The following is a 23,959-nucleotide window of genomic DNA, read 5'->3' on the forward strand; positions in this document are numbered from 1 at the left end:
CTCTGTAAAGGAATGCTCATTACACAAACTTTTAATGAAAGGAAATCAAAATTTATCTTAGTTGTCTCATCTGGGTGAGGGAAGCTGTTGATAAGACACTTTTCCTTTCAAGACATTTTGCTATCTATGGCAGAGGCTGGAGGACCTAAAATTGAGGCTAGCCTTGCTACCTACTAAGTTCAAGGCCAGCCTGAGCTGCCTAGTGACCCTGTCTTAAACAACAACAAAATAAAACAAGGGCCAGGGATGTAACACAGTGATACATCATTTGCCTACATATGCAAGGCTCTGGGTCTGATGCCAAACACCTCTAAACAAGCAAAATCTCCAAAACAAAAAACTACCCATGTAAGTATTTTTTTTTTACACACACACAAACACACAAAAAAATTCAGGATGGTCCTTCAACATAGCAGTTAAAGACAAGTTGTTCTGATTAAGTACTTTCCAGAAAAAGTTGCAAGTTGCCTTATTAAAAAAAATCTGTTCCTGAATACAGAGGAAATATACCATGGTATTAAAGGAAGCAACTATAGAAAGCCTTAATTATATTTGCTCAAAGTAACCAGTGCTATTGAGGGAAAAAAAACCAAACTCAACAACTCCCAATACTACTTTCAAAGCCAACATATCAAACTTGATTTTCATTAGAATGTAGTTGTTTCACACCATTAATTCAAAAACCAAGACTCAGATTTTATATATATATATGTATATATATATATATATGTATAAATATATATAAAAAACAATGCAACAATTATTGAGCTTCATCTTCTGGACAAGAATGCCAAGTTAGTCTCTCTTCATAAAAAGCAATTACAATCTGAGGACACTTCATATTTGCCTCTTTTGCCAGCACCAAGTCAGCTTCATCTGAACCTTTCCATTTCATGAGAAACATCAATTCTCCACTGCTGTCTGTGGCACCAATTATTCTTTCAGGATCTAGGCCTCTAGCAAAGCCCCTTGGTTTGTCAGCAGTATCTCTTTTTTTCTTTGATTTGCTGTCATCAGATTCACTGTCTGATAAAGATTTTCTTTTTGTACCATCCTTTTCTTTACCAGCTTTTTGAGAATTAAGAAATGCTTCAATTAATTCTGGACAATCTAAATTTTCTTCAGGTTCCCAAGTATTATCAGCATCTGTAAATCCCTTCCACTTCAGGAAATATTCTACCTTCCCATTCACTACACGCCGGTCCAGTACTTTTTCCACAACAAATTCTTCAGGCTCTGCTTCTTCAACTTTTTTACTCTTTCTGTTTTGTTTCTTTCCCATTTTTTGCAATGTAGTTTTGTTAGAGGCCATTTTTAATTGTAGACTTGATGAGCTATTACTCAGATGCTCCCGGTCGCAATCGTGCAGCAGCAGCGTTTCCGGCCCGTGGGCTCCCAGCTCCAGTCACATCCCTATATTTGATTTCTTTACTTTTATTTTTTATGGGAGATGGGGCTTAAACTCTGGGCCTCATCGCTGTCTCCAAGCTCTTCAGCTCAGGGCTACCACCCTATCCCTGGAGCCACAGCCCCTCTTCCCCTTTTCTACACATTAATTGGTGATAAGAGTCTCATTGTTAGGAAGTGGCACTGTGGTCCAAGGGGTAGGGAGGTAGCCTTGAGCTGAATAGCTCAGGCACAATGCTCTGGCCCGTAATTCAAGCCCCACGACAAAAAAAAAAAAAAAAAAAAAAAAAAAAAAAGAAAAGAAAAGAAAAAGCTTTGGGGTCGGGAGATCGGCTTAGTGGTAGAATGTTTGCCTAGCATGCATGAAGACACAGATTCAATTCCTTGGTAACCACATACATAGAAAAAAGCCCAAAGTGGTGCTGAGGGTCAAGTGTCAAGTGGTAGAGCTTTAGCCTTGAGAAAGTCCAAGTGCTCAGGCCCTGGCTCAAGCCCAGGACTGGCAAATTTTTGTTGTTGTTGTTGTTTTGTTTTTAAGTGTTTCACTGTCTTTAGTAACAGGGCTTTAGAGCCCCGCTGGCTTTGAACAGCGATCCTCGGATCTCAGCCTCCTGAGTAGCTACGATTACAGACATTAGCCACCACACCTAGCCACATTTTTAAAATATAGTATATGTATAGTATATTGCATCTTTTAAAAATTATTTTAAGTGAAATATATTGTTTCTCTTTTATATTGTACTAATTTGCATTGAACATGCTATGTACTAATTTTAATCAATTGTTTTTTTCACAAAGTGACTTGGCCAACATCATAATTTCACATAAGGTAAGTTTTGGTGATTTTAGTCCATTTCTCTAAAAGAAGACTCTGGGAAAATTATTGACAAAATGATGTATGTAGAAATTTCCCCTAAGAGAATCCTGTAGGGAATGGAAAACACAGTAGGAAATGGAGGAAGCAGAGTGGAAAAAAATGGGGTTGTAATTTTTAGTCTAATGTGGCATACTGCAATGTTAGTTGCCAGCTACAGTCTGCTTGTGCTTCTTGGCAAAAGAGCTCCAGTTACAAAGGCAATGCTCTGAATATTGTGACTGGTACAGATGTTTGAAGTAAACAATATGGTTTGGAATAGAGTTACGATACTGAAAATGATCTAGATTCACATGGTTCTAGTTTTCACTCCAAGGAGTTTAGTTACCTTGCTTAAATTTTTCTTAGTAAGTGATAAAACATAAAGCAGATTACTTTACATCTTGTTTACAGTTCTATGCTCTTCTACACTGTACTGTTATTTATTGTTTATATCAGTTCAGAAATGTATTTCTTCCTCAAGACATAGAACAATTGATTAAACTTCCAGCTAATATTAAAAAAAAAAAGACTTGGAGATCTGAGGTCTATCTTGAGGTATAGGGTATTTTCTTGTTGTTGTTGTTTGCTTGTTTGTTTTTTCATGGGGCTTGAACTCTGGCCCTGGGCACTGATCCTGATCTCTTCAGCTCAAGACTACCACTCTACCACTTGAGCCACAGAGCCACCATGTTTAGATTTTTGTAAAGAAATGGATGAACTATTGATAAAGAAAAAATAAGTTGTGGTTTAGTATCAGGCAATTATGAGTAATTTCCTGATGCATTCAGTCTTAGTCTAGCTTCCTCTCAGAAATAAATTCAACATATGTAATGTAGCACTAGAAATTTATTTTGAATAATTGGCTCTTGCAATTATATTGGATGTCAAGTCCCACAATCCAGGAAGCTGATATCACATTTCAAGATTGAAGCTTATGACTACATACAGATCCAATCTTTCTTATTCATAGGTCAGACTGCTTCTCTGTCCCAGGATCTGCATGACCAAATGAAGAATACTGAAAATAGGGAGGCCGTACTCATAGCAGCCCAATTTTAAGGCAATGGTACTTTCACAAGAGATCTGAACACTAAGGTTTACTAAAAATATGTGCATCATATCCCAGGAGTATTGAATTTAAACAAAAAAGTATCACATATTCTTTTTCTCACTACCTTGGGAAACCTACTGATCTTTCAAAGTAAGTTTTCCCTGTGTTCTTTTAGTTTTGCTGTTCTTGTTATTAACATTACTATCATTGTTGGCATGAACCAAGAATTAAATAAAATAGTACATTTAAAATAATCTAGGGAATAGTATTTCCTATGATTTTAAGACATGTATTAGAAAAAAAATTAAAAGTTTAAAAAGTTTAAAAAATAATTAAAAATATTGTGACTGAATGAAAACATTAAGAAAATTAAAAATGCTGTCTGATTTAAAATGACTCATTTAAAATAATTTCTGATGGCTATATTGATTCAAATCCTGATGTTTAAAGATATTTTGCTTTCAATATGCTATCTAATTTTTTGCTTATTTGTTTTTAGTTACTCATATTATTAGGAAAGAAACTACAAACATACCTTTCAAAATTCATTGCCTGCTATTTTTCAGGAAATATAATGAAAAAAATATTTTGATAATGATCAGTAAAGAAAGGCTAAGTAACATATATTTACTTATTTATTCATTTTAAACCATATTAGTAGCATAAATTATTTGTAAAGGGAAATAAAGATCCTAATGACAATAAAACTTCCTATAACATCAAGAACTGCGCATACAGAGTAAAATAATCAGTTTTGTTCAGTTTTCTAACTTCAAATGGAATTCAGGTGGGTAAATTTCAAAAAACTTAACAGTTGAAAACCTGACAAGGACATGTATTATTAGTTCAATTTTATAGGACTTAATTAAGAATAATGTACATTTTATTGTTTTTATTTCAAGTTTATATATCTTATGAGACAGTATAATTATTCACAAGCATCCATGACTACTTAAATTTTGTCCATCTACCAATTTTTATTATTACACAAAAATGGTCTATTTGGAACTCTAATTTCCTGTTGTGTTAGTAGAACTTTCTAAAATAAGATAGTTACTAAAACTTTTTTTCAAGTCAAATAAATGTTCCTTTATTTTTGGGGGAGAGGGAGTGTTCCAATTATATGCAAATTATATTATTTCAAATGTTTCTTTCTCATTGTAAGTTTTGGTCATGAATATTTACATGGCATTTGCTATGGTATTTGCAACATATCATATATGTAATCTTTTTTTCATATAGCAGATTAAATTTAGTTCATCAAAGCTAAAGTATAAACAGCGTAGTCACACCCATTTTGTTTATACGGGTGCTGTAATGTTTTTTCCAATTTTATTTTATTGCGAGGGTGATATGTAGATGAGTTACAATTACATATATATGGTAGTGAGTACATTTCTTCTTGAACATGGTTACCCTTTCCTGTGTTTTCTCATACTTTCTCTCCATCCAATCCCTCACAACTAGTAAAATTAATTTCCAAAATATTGTCTTGAGAGTATGGCTGTTACATTGCTTCATCCTTTGTCCTCTGGCTCATCATCTTCTTATTTCCCTTCTCTAACATATATAATGAACTAGGTATCAACGTCAGATATAGTAACAACAGGGGATTTAAAAAGGCAAGAAAAAAAATAACTTTACATAGTACATTATAAACGACAACCATAAAGATAAACCACTTTTTTCCACATCCTGGATAATTTGATAGCTTTGTATATATAAGTATATAAGATGATACTAACAAAATAAAAAAATTTTCAGGATAATATGTTAACTTGTAGTGATCATTTTTTTTCTTTTTATGAATCAAAAGAATTGCCCAGGGCTGGGAGTTTGGCCTAGTGGTAGAGTGCTTGTGTAGCATGGGTGAAGACCTGGGCTCGATTCCTTGGTCCCACATACATAGAAAAAAGGTGGAAGTGGTGCTGAGGCTCAAGTGCAAGAGCGCTAGCATTGAGAATGTCCAAGGACAGTGCTCAGTCAGTCCCTGAGCTCAATTCCAGGACTGGCTCTTTGCCAAACTCATTCTACAAAGCCACTATAACCCTCATCCCAAAACCAGACAGAGATTAATTAAAGAAAGAAACTATAGACCCATTTCTTGGTCAACCCCCTTCCTATAGGCCAACAATGAGAGGAAAGAGGCAACAATCAGGAAAGCAACTATTTTTCAATAGCCCCAAAGAAAATAAAGTACGTAGGAATTAACTTAACTAAGAATGTAAAGGAACTTTTTGATGAAAACTTTAAAACATTGTAAAAGGAAATTAAAGTAGAACTAAGGAAATGGAAAAACCTCCCATGCTCCTGGATTGGAAGAATTAACATCCTGAAAATGGCAATTTGCCAAGGGCTATCTACAAATTCAACGCAATACCCATCAATATCCCAATGTCATTCTTTAAAGAAATAGAAGAAATAGAAGAGGCAATCCAAAATTTCATATGGAATAATAAAGAACTCATATAGTAAAAACAATTCTTAGCAGAAAGAACAGCACAGGAAGAATTTCAATACCAAACTTTAGACTGTTACAGAGCTATAGTGACCGAAACAGCTTGGTATTGGCACAAGAACAGACCTGAAGACCAATGGAATAGAACTGAAGACTCAGATATTAAGCCACAGACCTATGGCCACCTAATCTTTGATAAGGGAGCAAAAAGAAATAGAATGAATGAAAGACAGCCTCTTCTACAAGTGGTGCTGGCAGAACTGGATAAGCACCTGCAGAAAACGAAAGTTGGTTGCTTCTTTGTCACCCTGCACCAGGATTAACTCCAAGTGGATCAAAGACCTTGAGGTAAAAGCAGATATACTGCAAACTTTCCAAGAAAGAATAGGAGATACAGTAGGTCTCCTTGGCACAGGTCAAAACTTTCTTAATAAGGACCAAGAAACACAACAAATCAGAGAAAGCTTGCATAAAGTGGGATTTCATTAAACTTCAGAGCTTCTGTATGGCAAAGGACATAGCTAGTAAATTAACTAGAAAGCCTACAGAGTGAGAGGAGATCTTCACTAACCATAGAACAGATAAAGGCCTCATATCTAAAATATATCAACAGCTCAAAAATTGAATCATTGCAAAACTAATCTCCATAAAGCAACCATCCCAACCCTTTGTTCCCCACTGCCTTCATAAGCTCTCTTTAACAGTTCAATTTGGGTAATTCTTGCTCTCTCTTTAAGCGTCCTAAAACGCTTGCTTATGTCTTAATTTTCCTGTTTAATATTAATTGCTTTTATCTTTCCTCTAAAAATTGAATTAATTGGATATTAATAGCCACAAATTTCCAGCAACATACTTGCACAGGTTCGCAGTGCATGCATATTTCTTGTCATCACATATGCCTCTAAGTGCTCAACTTAACATCAACTGCACTGGATGGAACAATTTCTTATGGTCATACCATTGCTAAAGCAAATCTGTCTTTCATTTCTTTAGGGCTACTTTAAGTTTCTTATCTTTACTTTGTCATGTGTAGCTGTTTTCAACTATGCTATTGTGTCTTTCATTAAAGCTACTTAACTATTTTTATGAAATTATTTTTCTGCTTGTCTTGTAGAAACCCTTCTCTTAACCAAATATGATGATAAGCAAATGTAATTCCATCAATTAAGGGGATGGAATCAAGAAAATTAGGAGATCAAAGCCATAAAAGGTAAAAATAGTAAGATAATTTTTCCAAAGGCAAAATAAAATCAAAAGGAATGTGAGCATAAATTAAGTGATAGAACATTGCATAGTATGAGGCCCTAATACAGTTACTAATAACTTATAAAACAAAATAAAAAGTAACCAGTAGGATTATTATTCAGTACATTAAACACACATACCCATAATCAGTAATGCATCAATAAAAAGTCCATACAATTTTAATATAATACATGTTCTATGCAAATTTGTAATATAAAGTTGAAATCTTCATGTGATAATATTTGGAGTAGAGACCAATGGAAGTAATAATTCTTGAGGGTGCTGTTGGAGAAGTGCCCTCGTTAAATTGGGTTTCTTTTCAGTCCCCCAAAAATGTGAGAAATAATTTATAATGCTCAGTACACCAGTCAATGATATTTTCTTACAGTAGCCTACACTGATGAAAATTCTCTCTAAGGAAAAAAGGAGAAATCAATGGATGCAAAATAAACAAAAAATATTGATACTGAATTAGTAATCGTAAGATTTCTCACACAGAGAAGCCAGGCTTGTAAAAACATTTGATGATACACAAATAAGTTTTAAAACTCAGCATCACTTCATTTACTCTTATCCTGTATGACCATATGTACATAGGTTTTGAGGTATTCTGATCCTCTGCAAGTAGAATCCTAGATGTGGACTAATTGCTACACCAAAGGGAAAGCATAGGGCCTTTGCTCCTTTGAGACTGGCTTACTTCATTTAATATGATTTTTTCCAAGTCTTTGCATTTGCTTATGAATGGGTGGATGTCCTTCTTTCTGATGGCTGCATAGAGTACCATTGTACATAAATACCATATCTTATTGATTCATTCATCTACTGAGGGCCATCTGGGTTGGTTACATATCTTAGGTAAGGTAAATAATACTGCAAGGAATGTGGTCATGCTACTAAATTTAGTATGCCCTTGTTTCTGGACATTTGGGTAAATGCCAAGGAGTGGGATTGCTAGGTCATAGGGAAAATCTATGTTTAGACTTTTGAAGAATTGCCATACTTCTTTCCAGAGTGATTGAATGAGTTTACATTCCCACCAACAGTGTAGTAGTGTTCCCTCCTGGCCACAACTCCACCAGCATTTGTTGTTATTAGATTGTTTGATAATGGCCATTCTAATTGGAGTGAGGTGGATCTCGAGTTTATTTGTCTGCATTTCTTATATGGTCAGAGATTTTGAGCATGTATCTTTAGGCCATTCTTAATTCCTCTTCAGAGAAGTCTCTAAATCTTTTTTTCATATATTTTTATTGTAATTAGTAGAAGGGTTACATTCTATTCACCAAATAGAAGATGCATTACTTCACATACATTGATACCCTTTCTCATGTCTTGGTCCCCAATTCCCTCCTCCCACCCCGCCCCTCATATTGTTTTCCTCCCTTCCCTATCTGACTTCAAATAATCAAATACACCTATATACAATATATCAGATAACCAGGTGAAATACTGTAACAATATGAGATAACCCAGGGACAGCAAAAGAAATGAGAAATAACAGTACATTAAGGACAACAATCACTCATTATATGGCTTTTGTTTCTATAGAACAAAACCTAGATACATAAGGCCATATAGAATGATGCTAAATGAAAGGATCTCCAGCATATAGAAACAAAAGTCTCTTAAGTCTTTAGACCACCTTTGAATGGGATGGTTGTTTTTTTACAGATTTGTTTTTCAGACATTCAACTTTTTAAGCTGTAGGTATATTTTAAATATGAGGCAAAGCCTTGTGTCTTCTATGCCTAGTGAAGATCTCCTACTTTATGGGCTTTCTATTTAACTTGCTAGCTATGTCCTTGGCTATACAGAAGCTCTGCAGCTTAATGCAGTCCCATTTGTCCAAATTTTTGTTGTTTTTAATGTACTATGGGAAGTTATTTCTTTTCTCTTTTTTATAGTTATGGTTAATTTCTTGTAGTCACTGTATCGTACTTTGTTATGTGGTACACTGATACATGTTTGTTTATTTGAAATAGGGAAGGGAAGGGAGAAAACAAGACAATTTGATAGGGCTGGGGGGAGGGAAAGTGGGAACAAAATATGAGAAGGGGTATCAAGGTTGGAGAAGTAATGTATCCATTACCTGACATTGTAACTGTAACCCCTTATATTATCCCAACAATAAAATACAGTAAAAAGAAAAACCTCAGCACTGCTTGTGTACAACATTCAAGAAAGAGAAAATAGACCACTCTTTCTATCACATCAACATTATCAATAGACATTTCATACACAAGAAGAAAACACACACACACACACACACACACACACACACACGCACACACATGTTCCCCAAACAATAACGTAACTATAACATTTAAGTTGCTATCTGAAAGTATTTGTGATTTAAAAAAAACATTTAAAATGGCTGTTATTCCATTAAATATTTTTACTTTTAGAATTATAAATGTGTACCTGTATTTATCAGGCAGGTTTCGCTTTAAGAAAAAGCATAGTTTGTACCTTTTACGATTTTCTTATTCAAATTTTTATATTGTTTCTATCCACAATATAAATATTTAAATGAGATTTTTTTCCTTTTTCTTTTGTGGGGGGGGGGCGGTGAGGGTCATGGGGCTTGAACTGGGCCTGAGGTGCTGTCCCTGAGCTTTTAGCTCAAGGCTAGCACCCTACCTTGAGTCAAGCCCCACTTCCCTTTTTCTAGAGGTTAATTGGAGGTAAGAGTCTCAGGTCTTTTTGTGCCTGACTGGCTTTGAACCTCGATCCTCAGATCTCAGCCTCCTTTGTAGTTAGGATTACAGAAGCGAGTCACCGTGCCCGGCAGAGATTATTTTTTCTTATATTTTTAACAAGTTCTAAATCTGATTGGAATGACATATTTTATCCAATAATAATAATTCTCCCTTTTCCTAATTCAGTTTTCAGTAGAAATTTGTACCTTTAAAAAGTACATTGTTAAAAAAAAGTCCATTGTTTTATTGCACTTTATTCTTTCATATAGCCTTTTAGTTAAAATCTACTCTATTAAAGCATAATTCTTTGTAACTTGTGGATCTTTAATATGAATGAGTTCATTCATCCTACATAAAAAAGAGTTAGTACTCTTTGCATATCAGGCATTGTATTAGAATGAACTAGCTACTAGAAAGAGAAAAGCATTGCCCTGAGGTGAAAGCACTACAATGAACTGCACCTTGTCTTTAAAGTCTTCTTTTCTTTGAAAGAATTCTGAGATTTTTATTCTAATTTTCTATCATGGTTATAATTATGACTGGCACTTTCAAGAAGGCCCTAGAAACATCACTTAGACAAATTAGTTTTGTCTTTATTCAGTACTTATCAGGTGCTAAGGCATTAAACTAAACATTTCTCATGTATTGTGACAATAGCACAATGCTAGAAGAATGTGGATTGGGTGTTACTTTTGTACCACTGTTTTAAAGATAAATCATTACTGTTAATTTAGAATGATACAATATGCTTCAATTCAGTTTGGTAGGTAAATTGGGCATAAAAGTTCAAGTGTGGTAGAATATTCATACTTTAAACTACCAAAATGTGGCTTTTCAATGCTTTTCCTTTTATTTTTTTATTTAATATTAGCCAGTGTTTGATGTTAATAATGTCCATAAATATGTATGTGTATGTGCACATACACATATGCCATATTCAAATACTTTTTATAAGATTAAAGATGCAAAAATACAATTTTAATTTTTTTTTTTGCCAGTCCTGGGCCTTACCTCAGGGCTTGAGCACTGTCTTGGACTTTCTCAAGGCTAGCAGTATACCACTTGAGCCTCAGCACCACTTCTGGCTTTTTGCTATGTATGTGGGGTACCAAGGAATCGAACCCAGGTCTTTATGCATGCTACACAAGCACTCTACCACTAGGCCAAACTCCTGGCCCCAATTTTAATTAATTTTTAAAATGACCATTCAAGTAATGTTTCATCTCCTCTCTCTCTTTTTCTCCGTCTCTCTCTCTCTTTCTCTGTCTGTCTGTCTGTCTCTCCCTCTCTCTTTTTCCTCTTTGTCTCTGTTATACTTTCCATAATATGTATTTACATAGAAAAGTATAATTACCCTTCACCTGTTATTCACAATATCATTAGAAGCCAAGATTATTTTGGACCCAACCACTCTCTTAAGTTGTCAAATCGTAATTATTATTTGATTGTATTGATTTGTGCAAGTACACAATGGCCGTGGAGATTTACTGAATTGCAGTGTCCTTTGGATTTCTAATTTGTCCTTGGTCCTCACATGCCATTGTGCTACAAGAAACCAACTTATCTTTAGCTTTTCAAAGACATTTTCTGTTTATAGATGTGCTTGTGACATTTAAAGCCTGATGTTGATTTTAAACAGAAAAGGATATTGTGCCAATGAACAAGCATAGATAGAATATAAGGCAATGAAAATAGAATTTATCTACTAATAAACATAATTACTATAAACATTAATTTGCCCAGTTCAGTGGTACAAGACAGATATCCACTAGTAAAGAAGAAAGAGAACTGCCCTTTAAAACCTGTGAAGATAAAATTACTGTTGCTGCTTTTTGTTTCCAATCTTTAATTACATGACATTCTTGAGAAAAATATTTTTCCACAAAGTTGCCATTTCACATTTCAATTATGTGAAAAAAATTAACCAGCTTTTTTTTCTTTAACTTTATCGTCAGGGTGACATATAGAGGAGTTACAGTTACATAATAAGGTAATGAGTACATTCCTTGTTTTATATTGTTATTCCTCCCATGTTTTCTCCCACATTCCCTTTCCCCCCACCCACCCCTTAAGTTGTGGAGTTCATTTCTTACATATTGCCTTGTGTGTATCACTATAATTTTGGTTTACCCATTGTCTTTTGTCTCAACATGTTGTTATTTCCCTTTCCTTCACTTCCCTAATAAACATATATACAATATATCAGGTACCAAAATTGGTCAATTACAACAGAGAATAAACCATAGGGGGGAAACAAAAGAAATAACTTCACATAGTACCTTAAAAACAACCACAAGAAAAACCTCTAGTTTCCATATTCTGGAATTCATTTCATTTATCATCTTATATAGTCAAATATTACATCTGAATTGTGTCCCTATATAAGTTAATTTAAAAAAAAAACTAGACTGGATGTGAAACTCTTTTTACATGCGTCACTAATTTTTCAAGACTCCAAAAGCAGATGAATTGGTTGGTACCTGCTTTGTACTAATAATCAAAGTAACTGATGATTTGCAAAGCCTGTCTAAAAATGAAGCACACTGTAACTGAAATATTTTCACGAAGATAATAGCTTTGAAGCAATTGAAAATTGCAAAGAAAAGCATTCAGAAAACAGTGGAAAGGAAAATGGACAGGCGAAGAAACAAAACCTAACTATTGCAATGGATGTGTCATACTAGCAAAAGTTGAGAACTAATAACAGAGAGAGACATAACTGATACATTAGTAGTAGCATAGTAAAACAAAGTTAAGGAAGAATGAAAGGCACTAAGAAATGCTAGAGAATATGAGAAACTTAAGGTGATAAAAAAATGAAGCATTTGAAATTCAATTTGAAGTGAAATTAGCACAATGTGAAAATAGCTTAAAAGATAATTTATAATCATACAATATTTACCCAAATGCTTAGAGTAAAACTGAATATGAATTAGTTACATATCACTCATAAAATTTTATGAAATTATTTGACTGTCAATTCCAATTTACTCTGCAAGTTACCTAATACATTTCAGCTTCTTCAACATTGTCACCATTTAGATGGTTTTCTAAGTGTTAACTCCCAAAGCAAGATTGACAATCCCTCTTTTTTTGGAATCTGTGTCATTTTAAAATATATATTTTAAATTACCAAAAAAGGAGATTATTTTTGTTGGTGATTCCACAGCTTTCATTTGACTTGGCATCCTTAATGAAATATGGGACAAAAATGTTTTATAAATTAGAAGAAATTTGAGGAAAATGAAAGGCAATCACCTTACTGTGATAGTTTTCTCAGTTAGGTTTTAAATCCGAATAATTCTGAAAGCCAAGATGCATTCTCTGCTTCTGATAGTGTCAAATAATATTAATAAGCTATTAACAATCATTTGTGGTTGCTACCAGACAAAATAATAAATCATAATCATATTAAATCATAATAAATAATAATCATATTATTTGGGGACCACTTACTTGTTCATAGTCATTTTAATTTCATAATCATTCATATATGTGATCGTATGAAATCAAAGAAAGATAAATACTATATTGATGAAATCTCATGACATATTTATGAGGGAGATGTCTAATGACATCCTTATTCACTATGTTTGCATTAGGCTTACAATTAAATTTAAAACACAGTATAAAATATCAATTTTGGTTATGTTTTTGTAAAAAAAACATATTTTGTGGAAATGTTATTGACCATATTATATGCTAAAGTGATTGACAGTTTTAATTTTTATTTACATTCATTCTTCAGTTCCCACATGGCTCAAAACATATCATTTATATCTCACTTTAAACCTCACTTTCTTCCATTTCTATTTAATTAAAATAGCAAAAAGAAAGTGGTAATTGACTAAACTTCAAAGAATATTTATTCATTGAAAGAACACGACATTTTGGTGTCTATGTGTTATGGGAAAAGAGTGCAATCGAGGGCTAAATTTACTGGAAACAAAAGTATCTGCAAATATTCTTAGTCAAATTTGATTTAAAGCAAAAACAACTAGGTTTGGGGTCTCATGGCTGCCTATGTGGATAATAAACTCTTAAGTGTTTAAGACTAAAACTGAGCCAGGTAACCTGGCTCACTCCTGTAATCCTAGCTATTCAGGAGACTGAGGTCTGAGATCACAACTCCAAGCCAGCCTGGGCATTAAAGCCCATGAGACTCTTTTCTCCAATTAATCACTACAAAATGGGAAGTGGTGCTGTGGCTCCGGGGCTAGGGTGTCAGCCTTGAGCTAAAAGGCTCAAGGACAATACGTAGGCCCAGAGTTCAAGTCTCACACAAAAAGAAGACTAAAACTCAAAATTTATATGCATTTACTACTCAATCAAGAGATTTTTTTGTTGTTGTTGCAGCTGTTTCTGTTTTTGTTTGCTTTGTCTTAGCCTTGTTTGCTAGTCTGTTTGATTAAGCAACTAAAAGCAATAATTGGAGTCATGGCTCAAGTAGTCTTGATACGGCTGAAAATCCATCAGCACTGAATGGAAAGTTCAAGCTACAGTAATGATGCAATAAACAAAAAGATCCAAACATTTGTTTTTGTAATTTTATATTGTAGTTCTTGGTGGATTTCTTAAAGAATATCTGAAAACCCTGATAAGTACACATTTCATAGTTAAATAGAAACAAAGTACCTTAGTGAACCTGAAATGTATAACTTTAATTAAAGATCGATACATTTTGGATATTAACGCCCTTTTCTTTTTTGTTCTTTCTCATTTTTTATAGCTGCTAGTGTAGTCTCTGGGAATAAGGTTGACTGCTGTCAACTTATGGTATATAGAGAGAAATATTTCCAAGTTGAAGCTTAGCATTTGCAGCTTCACTCAGGCTTTTTTTCTTCCTTTTTCATTCTTAACAAGCCATCTGTGTACTCTCATAATACTGACAGCAATGGCATCTTTTAAATTTGATTACTCATGTGTCTGAAATATACTTAAAATGAAAGTAAAGAATGCAAAATTGAAGGAGATAGAAAGTAATAGGCTTCAAAAACAATTGAAACGTATAACTAAAATTTAGACATGAAGTACTAATAATGAATAACCTTGAACTGAAGATTAAAACTGAAAGTGTTGGGGCCGGGAGTTTGGCCTAGTGGTTGAGTGCTTGCCTCGCATGCACGAAGACCCGGGTTCGATTCCTCAGTACCACATACATAGAAAAAAGCCAGAAGTGGTGCTGAGGCTCAAGTGGTAGAGCTCTAGCCTTGAGAAAGTCCAAGGACAGTGCTCAGGCCCTGAGCTCAAGGCCAGGACTGGCAAAACAAAACAAAACAAAACAAAAACCCTGAAAGTGTTTTACAACTAATTTAAATAGCACAATAAGAAAAAAACACTTTTTCACAGCTGGGCACAGTGCCTCATTCCTGTAATCCTAGCTACTCAGGAGGCTTAGATCTTAGGATCAAGGTTCAAAGCTAGCCCAGACACAAAAGTACCTAAGACTCTTATCACCAATTAACCTCTAGAAAATGGGAAGCCTTGAGCTGAAGAGGTCATATATGTATAATTTATACACAGTACATTTATGTTATATATGGTATTCAATATTACTTACAGTGTGAAATATACTATTCAATGCAATGTATATATTTTATATTCTCTTTTCTTTTTCTGTGTTGGATACATACTCAAGGCTTCATACTTAGAAGTCTAAGTGTAGCCTAGCCACCTAGAGGAGACATAAATATGACCCACACACTGACAGAACTGAACAATATGACTTCCTACCACTTTTCAAATGAATATGTTCTTTAACATTCTATAAAAAGAAAGAACAGAAATAGTTTGTATTAAGTAAAATAAAATAATGATATGATTGATGATTTTGCCCCAGGCTTACTGTAACTGCTGCAGCCTCAAGGAACCCAAGTTTTACATTAACTATTGGATCTTCCAAAAAGTCAATTGTATGATTATTCTTAAAATTCCAAGCTTATTTGAAGTTAGCAAAAGTAAAAAGTATGTTAAGGGAGAGAGCAACCTACAAAAACAAAAACTTATTTCAATTCTGTATAAGAAACAAAAAATATTCTGGTTAGTTATATATTGATGATAATATGGTTACTAATACTTTAATTTATGTTAAGAAATCATCTTTCAAAAAGAATAAATGTTGCCCATGATGGATTATTATCATATTGTACATTAGCTATGGGAATCAAATTTTTTGCAAAACAGTCTTCAACAAAGTAATGGAGAAATGTCAGGAATGAATGAATATGACTAAATTATGTTATGTATACAAAAGCTCCAAACTGTGAAAATTGTTTAATGAAGGAAGGGGTGGAAGATAGTAAAGAAGATTAATAGAGGTGATAATTGGATCACTTGCATGTGTAGAAATGTCAGAACAAAATCCCCATGATCAATTTATGCTAAAAAAAATCATAGACTTATGTTTACCGAACGATTCAGTAATCCTCCTGAGTATTTAAAGTAGAGATATTTTAAATATTCACTTTTTGCACACATTGTATAGTATGGTTCTATCTAGAAGCATTAAAACTACTCAGCAAATGGCAGGGATATAGAGTTTCACGCTATAGACCTAAGATATTTCTTATTGGGAATATCAATTTTTTTAGTGAATGAATTATACTTATGTGCCAAATTATGCACTGAAAATCTAGATTCATTCTTTCTCCATAGAAGAACATATTCCTATATATTTTTCATATATTTTTATTATTATTAATAGAAGGGTTACATTATATTCACCAGATAGAAGGTGCATTAAATCACATATATTGATACTCTTACTCATGTCTTAGTCCCCATTTACCTCCCCCCACACCTGCCCCTTGTCTTGTTTTCCTCCCATCCCTATCCGACTTCAAATAACCAAATAAGCATTTATACAATATATCAGATAACCAGGTGAAATACTGTAACACTATGAGATAACCAAGGAAGAGCAAAACAGATGAGATATAACATAGTACATTAAGGACAGTGATCACTCATTATATGGCTTTTGTTTCTATATCCTGGAGGTCCTTTCATTTAGTGTCATACTATGTGGCCTTATGTATCCAGGTTTTGTTCTATTGTAGATCTCTGCTAGGAGAACCCAAAGTTTCAACTGATTATGACAAATGAGGGAAACCATTGAGCCTATGTTCCTTTGAGTCTGTCTTACTTCACTTAATATGATTTTTTCTAAGTCATTCTTTCTGACAACACCATAGAATTCCATTGTGTAGAAATACCACATCTTCAGCAACTGAGAGGCATCTGGATTGGTTCCATATCTTTGCTATGGTAAATAGTGCTGCAATGGACATTGTTGTGCTAGTGGATTTAGTATGTCCTTGTTTCTGGATGATTGGGTAAATGCAAGTAGTGGAATTGCTGGGTCATAGGGGAGTTCTATGTTTAGTTTTTTGAGGAACTGCCATACTGCTTTCCATAGTGGTTGAATGAGTTTGCACTCCCACCAACAGCTTATACATTGTATTTTATATATTAATTTGAAGTTTACAGGAGATCAAAATGAATAGTAGCAATTTTGTTTTGTGTTTCTTTTTCACCTGTGACAGCTAAACAAGAAACTTACTAGATTCTTCTATATTTTTAAATCAGAATTTTATGAGACTTTTCACGCAATGGTGCTATTTTTTACTGTAATGTGGACATCAAAGATTCTTACTTCCTTAACACTGTTTAAAAATCATGTAATGATATTGTAAAGTCTCTAAGGGTATGTGTACATGATGTAAACAATGTGTTTATGAATTAGTTTTTTGCTATTTTGGCAGAACTATCAAGCACATTAAGACTTTTAGTACACTGTGGTCTCTGAATATCAATTTATGCTGAAGAAAAGAATTGCTTTGTTTTCCTACACTTTCGCTAGTGTATGTATGGAAGTATACAGAAGTGACTCACAGACCTTACCAGGCTTCTGATTGTAGTGAAGGGTATTATGCAGGTTTTAATAGGAATTACAATGTCAGTCATCTGATATTTACAATTTAGATTTCCACTGGATTTGATTTCTTCCTATTAATTGTTGCTTCAACCAAAGATATCATAAATTCCTTCCTCTAAATTTTTCTTTACTTCAACTTGGTGAGTTTTATGTATTCATCCATTCATAGCCTTGTAGCTATCCTTTTTAATCAAGCTTCTTCTTTCTAAATTACATTCTAAAATAAAGTATATTAAGCACTCACTGTTGTCCCCCTGCTGATTTTGCTTACATTCTCAGGTCATACCTGTACAACAACACTGTAATTATCAACTCAGCTGCTACAGGTTTGCTTAGGAAGGCTTGTTTCTTCTGTGCTTTGTGGGAAGACTGATTGACAGCAAGATCAATAGCAAAGAGTAAATCAATTCAACAGTCTTTGCAGAATGCTCTTACTTAGTGTTAAGAACATATTTTTTCTGGACACTCACAAAAAGTAAGCTTTGAATAAAAACGAAATCACTGTGACTTTTGAAAGCAGTTTTGTTTTTTTGAAATTTCTAAATAAACTTGTAATTACTTATAATATTGTATGTTATTTTCTTGACTCTTTCATAGAAATTCCTCTAATATGAGTAGAATTAGCTCAGGATAGCATTTCCTCCATTTTATTTTAAAGCTGAACTATGAATTTTTAAAATAATTTGATATAAAATGCAATTTTTATCACAGGTTTTACAAGTAAGCCCAACATAAAATAGTTTTAAATAGACACTATTTGTGTATGCTAGCATTTAAGATAATAATTTATAGAAATGCTAATGATTCTCGGGGCTGGGAGTTTGGCCTAATGGTAGAAAGCTTGCCTAGCATGCACAAAGACCGGATTTGATTGATACATACATAGAAAAAAGCCAGAAGTGGTGCTGAGGCTCAAGTGGTAGACCTCTAGCCTTGAGAAAGTCTAAGGACAGTGCTCACACCCAGAACTAAATCCCAGGAATGGCAAAAAAAAAAAAAAGAAATGCTAATGATTCTCTTAGTATGTATTTTTACAATACAAGATCTTTTTCCCTCAGACTGTAGTAAAATCCCATTTCATCCATATTTTACAACCAAAGATTTATTAGAAGTTGTACTATTATTTATATTATTTCTGACTCTAGTACTGCAAGTGATAAAATTCAGTGTTTACCTGTTGCACACTATATCAGTAATATGTCAATGAACTGTCTCCGAATAAAGAACTTAAAATTCTCAAAGTCTCTAAAGTAAAAAAAAAAATGCTTACAATAGAGAGGAAATCAAACTTTTAGATATTTATATGTTTGTTTTTATTATATGCTGATAGAGCAAGGATATTTTAATCTCATGAAGAGATAATTCTCATATTTATTTTGAAAATTCACATACATGACATATTTCTGTCATGCATTAAAAGAAAATCTGTGTCCCTCCAAAACTAATCTCCAAAGTAACAACCATCCCATTAAAAAATGGGTCAAAGACTTAAAGAGAGTCTTCTCTGAAGAAGAAACAAAAATGGCCTATAGACACATGAAGAAATGCTCAAAATCTCTGGCCATAAAAGAAATGCAAATCAAAACAACTCTAAGATTCCACCTCATTCCAGTTAGAATGGCCAGATGCTGGAGGGGATGTGGCCAGGAGGAATTACTACTACACTGTTGGTGGGAGTGCAAACTCTTTCAACCACTATGGGAAGCAGTATGGCAGTTCCTCAAAACACTAAACATAGAGCTCTCCTATGACCCAGCAATTCCACTACTTGGCATTTACCCAATCATCCAGAAACAAAGACATACTAAATTCACCAGCACAACGATGTTCATTGCAGCACTATTTACCATAGCAAAGATATGGAACCAACCTAGATGTCCCTCAGTTGATGAATGGATCAACAAGATGTGGTATTTGTACACAATGGAATTCTATGATGCTGTCAGAAAGAATGACATTGCCCCATTTGTTAGGAAATGGAAAGACTTAGAAAGATCATATTAAGTGAAGTAAGCCAGACTCAAAGGAACATAGGCTCAATGGTTTCTCTCATTTGTCATAATCAGTAGAAACCTTGGGCTCTCCTAGCAGAGATTTACAATAGAACAAATTCTAGAGACATTAGGCCAAATAGTATGGCATTAAATATAAGGACCTCCAAGAGAAGAAAACAAAAGCTGTATAATGAGTGACTGTTGTCCTTAATATACTATGTTATCGCTCATCTCTTTTGCCATCCCTTGGTTATCTCATATTGTTACAATTTTTCACCTTGTTATCTGATATGTTTTATATGTGTTTAAAATTGGTTATTTGAAATTGGATAGGGAAGTGGGGAAATCAAGATAAGCAGGGGGAGGATGGGAGGGAAATGGGGACAATGTCAAGAGAAAGGTTATAAATGTTTGTGAAGTTATACACCTTCTATCTGGTGAATATAATGTAACCCTTCTATTAATCACAATAAAAAAATATTAAAAAAATAAGTGCATCATAAAAAAGTAATCTGTGCCCACCTCAAGCACACAGAATAAACATGAATGATTACTACCTTCTATAGTATTACCTTTTCTTTATGTTATTCATAAGGGAAGGACTTATACTCTGGTATTGGGGAAGGTGAGAAAGACACTGTATGACATACAGGACCACATGAAGATTTATTTCTCAAACTCAATGAGGAAGGAGGAGCTTTATGATATCTCTAATAGAGATTTGCTTTTTTCACAAGATGATGACCTGGTCTCTTCTAACAATTCACATGTATGACCAGGAACTAGACATTCCCCCATTCCCATTCAAGACAAGTTCTCATTGTGAGAAGAGTTACTTAGGAATTTTTATCTGTGATAGTGCAGAAGAAATTATCTTGCACTCAAGCCACTTAAATCTCAAAGGTTCTGATGTCAAAGTAGACAATATTATGGAACCATAAACCCCGGCCTTACACCACAAGTTGCACTATAAATAATTTCACAAAGAGTAAGAACAAAATACCACCACTCTATTTGGTGGTACTTTGAACTCAAATCAAGTTTCATGTTTGCCTATTAGGGACTTTATCCCTTAAACCATGCCCACTTTATCATTGATAATTTTTTTAAGGAAAGTTTTAGCTACTTTTTACATCTTGTGCCTTTGGCTGAAATCCTTCTGCTTGTGCTTGTTCATATCTCTGGGGAAGACAAGCTGCAGGAAAAGCAGACTTGCGCCAATATTTTCCGCCATTACTTAAGATGGAGTCCGGTACATTTATGTCCCAGAAGATCTGGGTACCTAGAGGATTACAGGTTCGAGTCTCCATGCCAAATTGAATTGCTTCTATAACTGAAATTTAGATAAAACTATATATATGTATATATATAACTTACAATTCATTTTTATCATATTCAGATTTATGTGAAAAAAATGTTAATTTCTTTAGTTGTTTTTTTTTTTCCTGTAAAATCAGACAACACAGAAGGATTTCTTTCCCCATGTAACTTGTCTTACCAGCTGGACACGGTGGGTCAAGCCTGTAATTCTAGCTACTCAGGAGGCTGAGATCTGAGAATCAAGGTTCAAAGCCACCCTGGGCACAAAAGAACTTGAGACTCTTATTTCCAAAAAAACTCTAGAAAACAGGAAGTGGGGTAGGGTGATAGCCTTGAGCTGCGGAGCTCAGGGCCACCTCCCACTCCAAGTTCAGAACCCATGAAGCACACATACACACACACACACACACACACACACACACACACACACACACACACACACACACACAAAGCAAACCATAAAACAACAACAAAACAAAACAAAAAGAGTAACTTGTCTTTACCCCTTGGTTGTCACACATTGCTGGCATCCCATTTGGTATGGACTTTGTTTTACTTTTACCGTTCTATTACACTACTCCTTTGGGTATCTGTAAGATACATTTCAGGAACTTTTGTTCCCAAAGACTTTCGTTTTGAGTTTTCTTATGGTATGCATTGATCGAATTAACTATTTATTGCCTATGTGAAATGGAAGTTTAGCTACATTCCATTCATTCACTCATTTCAATTCATTCAGAAGAATAAGAAAAAAAATGTCATTCAACCCATGGTGGGCATTTTTCATTCCAATATTTGCAAAAAATTATATGAATAGCATGCATAATGTATTGTTGATACTTTCATTTTTAATATTTTAATGGATACTTTAATGGATTTTTAAAGGATTAATACATTTGACCTAACTTTCTATTGTATATAGGTGTCACTAATGTTAATTAAAAATTGGCATAGGCTATGACATACTTGCAGTCAGTAGAAAATTTTTCTTTGAATGGCTCCCAAAAATATTTTTCCTGGTTCCTTGTAACTTACATCATCCTCAAATGATAAGATACCCAGAGTTGTCATGTATTATTAAGGAAAAATGTATCTATAGAAATAGGGTGTGTATTTATGCAATATGTAAACTAAGTAAATATGCATAAATATGTCCAGATATGTAAATCACATACAATGTTTTTAGTTCCTCAAAAGAACTGTATATTTTATTTAATTGACTAATAATATTGGATAGAAAACTAAAATTCAAGTTTGCACTAACATATGTGAATCAGGTCATACAAACAATGAAAATCTGCATCACTCAAATTACCATTGGAGAAGAAGCTGTGCTATTAAGGGAAATTTCCCCTGTCATCATGATTGCCCTCCCCAAACTTCTTCAAATAAGAAGGAAAACATTTCATAAAATAATAAAACCCATTTTGCAAACTTTTGGTGGTTATTAGAAAAGGTCAGCTTCTTTTCTAATGTAGATTCTACCGTCACTGCAAATAAAGAAAAGGCCTTTTTTTTTTATGACCTAGACATATGGCATAGATTAGAAAATGAGTAGAAATGAGTTCTGATTGGCTGGCTAATATTCTAATTAGATAGATTAATCAATGTAAACCACATAGCTCAGTTAAAACTGCCTTTCTAAATTGCTAGTTTCATTTTCTTCCAGCAGAGTAAATGCCAATTTTTTTCCATATAGTAAAATTTTCTTGTTATAACAACTAAGCAACTCCAGAGTTACTGTTATTGTGGAACATCTGGTAACTACAAGATGTGTCTCCTCAGAGATAACCACATGGCAGGAAAATAAGAATGTCCTCCACCTAGTTGTATTTCATGTTTTGTTATACTCTAGATTATGGCTGTTTCATAACACAGTAATAACTTTCCTTCGGCACCAAAACTGAAACCACAGATGTTACAATTTGCTATAATTGGAGCAGCTTACGATAAATAAATAATCAAAATAACAACATATGCATGGGCTACCATAAAGTTTGTATTCAAAATATTTTAAAATAGTCACTTAAATCAATGAAACGTAGCCTATTACATTTATTCTTTTAGAAATATGGTGTTCATAAACAGAGTTCTTCTGCTGATAATGTCCTTTTCCACATATATTATTTTGCATTTCAATAAATCAAAATGTGACATTTCTAAGATTAAAAAAAATGAAGCAACTCTTTTTAAGTAATGATAAACCATTGTTGTGTACATGAAACCCTAATACTTTGTCATGATTCTGCATTGATAAAATTTTAACTTATTGCCTCTGTGCATTATTACATTTTCTTTTAAAATGTTTCATATCAGAATTATAACATTTTATTAAATATCATTGTTTTGTTATCAGCATCACATTCTTTAAGCTATATGCGAACTTTCTTCACAATTTAAAATAAGTTATTTTGTATATCATCTAGTTTATATAACATGTTCAACACTTTTGGAGGTATAGGATACTATTAGTAAGAAATTACACGTAGATGTTACAGATCTATATTGAGAAAAGTTATGTTTATAAGAGAGAATAGTGGGAGATGATATTTAGACATATAGGAGTGTATAATAAAGACAGCATTTAACTTGGGTAGATGATATCTGATATGTTCCTATCCTTGTAAAGATGTCTAAAATATAACCAAGGTATATAGTTTGAATATATGGATATATAAGGGTGCAATCATCTTGTGTAAGTAATTTATGCTAAAATTTTAAAATAAAACAAATACAAAATTATGAAACAGGGTTTTGAAAATTAAAACCAAACAATATAACACATTGAATTAAGCAATAATATTCTGGTACCCAAAACAGTATTAAATTTGTACTTTCTGTGAACTATTAGACAGCTTTAAATATCATTTGCTGAAGACATGTTTATGTAAGAACTAACTAGCCATCAAATAGCAGTACATTAATTTGCTTTTTGTTTCTATCTAGAGCATATTTTATTTCAATTTATTTTTCCATATATTTTATTGTAA

The 23,959-nt window shown here is 33.5% G+C and overlaps 1 pseudogene; it reads right to left on the reverse strand.

The window, feature by feature from the left end:
- Window positions 1-760: 760 nt before the first annotated feature.
- Window positions 761-1,407, reverse strand: LOC150056865 (chromobox protein homolog 3 pseudogene; annotated as a pseudogene).
- Between the last annotated feature and the right edge of the window lie 22,552 nt (window positions 1,408-23,959).

Source organism: Megascapheus bottae, chromosome 11 (genome assembly GCF_031878675.1).
Source record: "Megascapheus bottae isolate mThoBot1 chromosome 11, mThoBot2.hap1, whole genome shotgun sequence".
NCBI classification, from domain to species: Eukaryota; Metazoa; Chordata; class Mammalia; order Rodentia; family Geomyidae; genus Megascapheus; species Megascapheus bottae.